The 6,155-nt window shown below is 43.7% G+C and overlaps 1 pseudogene; it reads right to left on the bottom strand.

The window, feature by feature from the left end:
* Nucleotides 1–2,495: 2,495 nt before the first annotated feature.
* Nucleotides 2,496–3,714, bottom strand: LOC132508664 (eukaryotic translation initiation factor 4E-like; annotated as a pseudogene).
* Nucleotides 3,715–6,155: the final 2,441 nt, after the last annotated feature.

Genomic DNA, 6,155 nt, shown 5'->3' with positions numbered 1-6,155 from the left:
AAGCCCGTGCGCCACACTACTGAGCCTGCGCTCCACACCCTGCGAGTCACAACTACTGAAGCCCGTGCACCACAACTACTGAGCCTGTGCTCTAGAGCCTGCAAGCCACAACTACTGAAGCCCACATGCCCTAGAGCCTGTGCTCCGCAACAAGAGAAGCCACCACAGTGAGAAGCCCTCTCGCCACAACTAAAGAAAGCCCGTGGGCAGCAATGAAGACCCAATGCAACCAAAAAAAAAAAAAAAAAAGTCTCCAGACATTGCCAAATGTCCTCTGGGGGGCAAATCTCCTGGTTGGTATCCACTGCTGTAAGAGGTGAGGGTAAAGAATTCCACTGGCTCATTCCCAGAGCATACCAGCTGGGAACACCGCCTATCCAGCTGTTCTTGTTAGGAGTAGCTATCGCTCATTACTGCTCCACTTTGCCAAGAGCAGGGGAAGGTGACCAGATGTCTCAGATACAATGTTCTCCCCGCCACTGATCACTGAAGGCTACTCTAAAAGTGGTCTGATTCAGGCCTTTCATTCTGCATGGCATCAAGCATCCAGAAAAACTCAAGAGACTCCTTCCTGACAAATGTAGGGCCATATTACAATCTATCAATATCATTCCTGTAGTTTAAGTTAGTTGCATACACACTTATTAAATTCTAGCTGATTCCAAATCATTTGTTCTTCATCACAGTACAAATGTAACTACCAAGATGATGAAAACCAAGATGTGGGTGACGAATGGTTCTTGCTGCCTCCTCATGAGGCCTGGCATAGCCCAACTTATAGACTGTGGCTTGTTTGAGGACCTTACTGTTCTAAACAGTGGCATACACAATGTGCTAATAAAGGGCCGAAATGGAACTACGGTGAAGAGTCCAGCTCCTTGAGATGGCCAGACTTTAGAACGCAGGGTTGAGAGGCAGATGAACAGGGGAGAGTGGGGAACTGATTCCTGTGACTGGAAGCTCTAAAAACCACACAGGGAGGGGCTTCTCTGCCAGGCTAAGGGCTTATCCTTGATTCTGAAGACACTGGGAAGACAAGGAAGAATTTTAAGCTCATGAGTGACATAGCCAGATGAATTTAGAAGATATTTCCACAGCACCTACATTTTACAGAGTGTGTTTTTGCACACATCACCTCATTTAACATTCTGTAAGGGAGGTATTGTTTGCATTTTGCAACTGAGGACTTAGAGAAATTAATTAATCAAGGTCGGAGAGCTAATACAGTTTGGCCAAGATTGAGTAGAATTCAGGTCTTCATTTCCATATTGCCATCTGGGTGTCTTGACTGTAGTCAGATAAAACGCACATACGAAGGGCTGTTACAGGGCAAAGGTGAGAGCAAAGAATAGGTGAGAAATTAGCTGTGTTTAGCAGGGACTGGCACTGAGTAGTTAGTAGATTTGTTTCTTGACTTAACGTTTCTTTTTTGTTATTCTTGTTGTTTCAAAACTGGTTATAATGATGTAACCATGTTACTATTCCCTAGAGCAGTGATTTCCAACCCGTGGATCAGGACCCTTGGGGGAACCCAAGGTTATTCAGAGGGTCCTCAAGTTCGGTGTGAATTTTCTTGATAGATGCTGAAAGTACCACCATCCATCTTATAGGGACTCCAAGATTTTTTTTTTTTTTTTGTCTAAAAGACAATTCACTGTACACATTTTATTTATAGTTTTGTACTGTCTTAATATGAATGGGACCGCTTTTCTACTTGAGCCATTTTTTTTTTTTTTTTTTTTTGCGGTACGCGGGCCTCTCACTGTTGTGGCCTCTCCCGTTGCGGAGCACAGGCTCCGGACGCGCAGGCTCAGCGGCCATGGCTCACGGGCCCAGCCGCTCCGCGGCATGTGGGATCCTCCCGGACCGGGGCACGAACCCACATCCCCTGCATTTGCAGGCGGACTCCCAACCACCGCGCCACCAGGGAAGCCCTTGAGCCATTATTTAACCAAAGCAAAATAACCTAAGTATAATAAAGTGTTAAAATACAGCATAAAGATACAAAAAGAGACATACTAATTCTAATTAGGAATGTAATTATGATGTTACATTTTTTATAATCCACAATTATGTTTAGGAAATCACACAAACATAGATCACTGATTTGAATGAAATGCATAAATTTGTAGCAAAACTTTGTAGTTACAAAAAAAATTACCAAAGAATGCGCAAAATTAATGTTTATTCCACCTTTGTGTCGTATTCCTGGATCCTTCACCAATGTTACATGAGGAAAAAAAAGCAAAACAAATGAAAAACTGAAATCAGAATCACTAATGTTATCAAGTAGGGAAACAAATTAAAATCTAGCAGCCATCAGCAAGAGTACAGCACAGACAGTGCTGTAAAAAGAAACAAAGAAAATTGTTAGAAAACTGTATGCATCATACTCTTTCAAACCAGCAAAATATGCTTCTGCATACAATGGAACATAAACAGAATCGTTCTCTTGTAAGGTATAGAAATGCAAATTCTTTAATATTGTAGATGGGTCAAATGTGTTTGTAAATCGTTAATTCTTTTAAGCTATTACAGAGTAGGCCAGGAACACATTTATGGATTCTGGGGACGATGTGTACTGTAATTCTTTGATTGGGATAGCGGACACTCTAGCCAAAATTAAAAAAAAAAAAAAAAATGAACACAGAAGTACAAGACAAAGGCGAATGAGACGTCTCTTATATCTTAGCAACATTTAGATGGAAATCAAATTTAAATGCAGTCCACTCTGCTTTTGAAGAGGCTTTGGTTCAGCTCCCGAATCTCGACTGCTTGACGCAGTCTCCTATGAGAATACTCAGGAAGTGTCTTCTTAAACAACAAACCTATTTTTAGTGGTGGAGCCGCTCTTAGTAGCTGCGTCTGCGTGGGACTGGTAAACAATCACTATCTTTGGAGGAAATCCTAACCTTTCCTTGTATACCCTCCCTATATGTGTAACTGCTTCTCTTTCCACATTCCGTAGTCCATATTGCTATTTTATCTCCTTTAGCTCTAACATTAACCACAGCTCCACATACGTCATCAATGTAGTCATCAAAAGACTCTCCAATAAGGCACAGCAGTGTCTCTAGCCAAAAGCGATGGAGGTCACTTCGTCTCTGCTGTTGGTTCAATGTAATTAGCCATCGTCCTCCTCGTTTGTTTTTCTCATCTTCCCACATAGGCTCAATACCATCCTTAAAAAGTGAGTAGTCACAGCCAGGCATTAAATTACTAGACAACTGGATATGGTTGTACAGAGCCCAGAAGTCTTCAACAGTTATCAAACTTAGAGATCAGCCGAAGGTTTGCTTGCCAAGTTTTGCTTTTATCTTTTTTTTTTTTTTTTTTTTTTTTTTTGTGTTACACGGGCGTCTCACCGCCGCGGCCCCTCCCATTGCGGAGCACAGGCTCCCGACGCGCAGGCTCAGCGGCCATGGCTCACGGGCCCAGCTGCTCCGCGGCATGTGGGATCTTCCCGGACCGGGGCACGAACCCGTGTCCCCTGCATCGGCAGGCAGACTCTCAACCACTGCGCCACCAGGGAAGCCCTGCTTTTATCATTTTAAAAAAAACCAGAGTGCCCATCTGTTCTGTAAAGGATGTTTAATATAGTGTTCTGTGTTAGCAATCTCCTGATTAGATTCTGTTTTCTCTTCTTCTGTAGGTGGGGGATTAGGAGTAGGGGTGGTTTCCGGTTCCACAGTCGCCATCTTAGATCGATCTGATCGCACAACCCAGGGACTCCAAGATTTTTAAAAATTTAGTTTGTATTACAGACGGATCTTCATTCTTGAAAGGGATCTTCATACTAAATATAAATTACTGGATATTATCTGTGTATTACTAAGGATGATATGCCTACTAGCAGAGGCTGGTGGGGCACGGGAAAATAGTGGAGTTTGGGTGTCTAAGAATCTATAGGAAAGGGTGTGTCACACAGTCATGAGTCTGGAAAGGACTTGGTAAGGTGAGAGCTAGGGTAGAAAAAGTCATGTTCTTATTTCCCTGCCCTAGAAAGGAAAGCATTCCAATGACTTTCTCCACAGCCTGGGGATTACATTTGGTTTTTTGTTTGTTTGTTCGTTTTGGTTTTTTCAGGAACTGGTATTTATTTATCAAAGTCATATTCGATGTCAACAAGATGCCACAACTGCAAAAAACAGTGTGCACATTGCAATCTCAATGCACACGTACGTTTGTTTTTATGGCAGGATTCATGTGAAACCTCAAACAGGTCTAAACTGTGCTGACATCAAAACAGTGAGTTGACGAAACTCCAGGGTCTCACTTAGAGCTCAAGTTGGAGAGTGGAAATTGGGGTTGTTTAAGCCCAGCCTGGAGCCTGAGCTACAGAAACTGGAAAAGGGAATGAGAGAGAGGGGGCTTTGGTCTCTGGCATAGACCAGTTACCTCCTGAAACCTCAATTTCCTCATTTATAAAATGGAAATAACACATTTTTTGGCTTGAATGAACCATTGAATATAAAGATACCTGGAGGAATGCTTTGCATCAATAAATGCAGGTTTTGTACACATGCATTTGCTTTTTTTTTTTTTTTTTTTGCGGTACGCGGGCCTCTCACTGTTGTGGCCTCTCCCGTTGCAGAGCACAGGCTCAGCAGCCATGGCTCACGGGCCCAGCCGCTCCGCGGCATGTGGGATCTTCCCGGATCGGGGCACGAACCCATGTCCCCTGCATCGGCAGGCGGACTCTCAACCACCGCGCCACCAGGGAAGCCCGCATTTGCTTTTTGACCCAACAATCCCACTTCTGGGAATTTACCCTGAAGCTATACCTCCTCCAATGAAGACAATATATGCAAAAGTTTCTTCATTATCTCACTATTTGTCATAGCAAAAGATTGCAAACCAACTATATGCCACATTTATTCGTTTTCTATTGCTGCATAATATAAAACCACAAGTTTAGCTTCAAGTGACACCCATTTAGTAGTCGATCAGAAGTGTGGCGTGGTGTGGCTGGGTTCTCCACTCAGGGTATCACGAGGCTGAAATCAAGGTGCCGGCTTGGTTTAGTTCTCATCTAGAGAACTCAGCAGGATGAACCTGCTTCAGAGTCATCCTTATTGCTGGCAGAATGCAGTTTCTCGTGGTGGCAGGACTGAGGATGCTCGTGGGGTGTCAGCTCGGGACGCTCTCAGCTCCTAGAGGCACCCTCATTCCTTGCCGTGTGAAGCCTCATTGTCAAGCCGGTGTGTCAAATCCTTCTTGTGATTTGAAGCTCTGACTTTCCTTCTGTGACCAGCTAGAGAAAATTCTCTGCTTTTAAAGGGCTCATATGACTAGGTCAGGCCCACTAAATAATCTCCCTATCATAGGGGCAACTGACTTGGGACTTTATTTTTATTTTTAAAAATTTATTTGGTTGCACCGGGTCTTAGTTGTGGCAGGCAGGCTCCTTAGTTGTGGCATGCATGCGGGATCTAGTTCCCTGAGTAGGGATCGAACCCGGGTCCCTTGCATTGGGAGCATGGAGTCTTAACCACTGTGCCGCTGGGGAAGTCGCTGGGACTTTAATATACATGCAAAATCCTTTCACAGACTTACCTAGATTAGTGTTTGATTGAATAACTAGGAGAAGGTATGTGCACATCAGGGGCCAAGGATCTTAGGGGCCATCTTAGAATTCTGCCTATCACACTACAAGAAGCTAACTGTTAAATAACCTGGGTCCATCCACATGAGGGAGAACTATGCTGTAGTAATGAAGGATGAGAAAGGCCTCTGGGAACTGTCTTTTTTTTTTTTTTAATTGGAGCACAGTTTATTTACAACGTCATGTTAGTTTCAGGTGTACAGCACAGTGATTCAGTTATACATATACATACTTTTTCAGATTCTTTTCCCTTATAGGTTATTACAAAATAATGAATGTAGTACTGGGCACTGATTTTGTTTCCGAGTCAAACTTGGGTCACCTGCTTGCAGTAAAGCCAATCTACGGACACAGGGTTGTGGTGAAGGAAATTGCAACATTTATTGCAGGTGCCAAGCAAGGAGTCCAGGGCAGCTAGTGCTCAAAACACCCGAGCGCCCCAGTGGGTTTCAGGAAAACATTTTTGTTTATTTATTTTTTGGCCGAACCACACTGCTTGTGAGATCTTAGTTCCCCAACCAGGGACTAAACCTGGGCCCTCGGCAGTGAG

Source organism: Lagenorhynchus albirostris, chromosome 18 (assembly GCF_949774975.1).
Source record: "Lagenorhynchus albirostris chromosome 18, mLagAlb1.1, whole genome shotgun sequence".
NCBI lineage: Eukaryota > Metazoa > Chordata > Mammalia > Artiodactyla > Delphinidae > Lagenorhynchus > Lagenorhynchus albirostris.
Note: the sequence above shows the minus strand (reverse complement) of the source record. Positions and strands in the feature narration are given on the sequence as shown.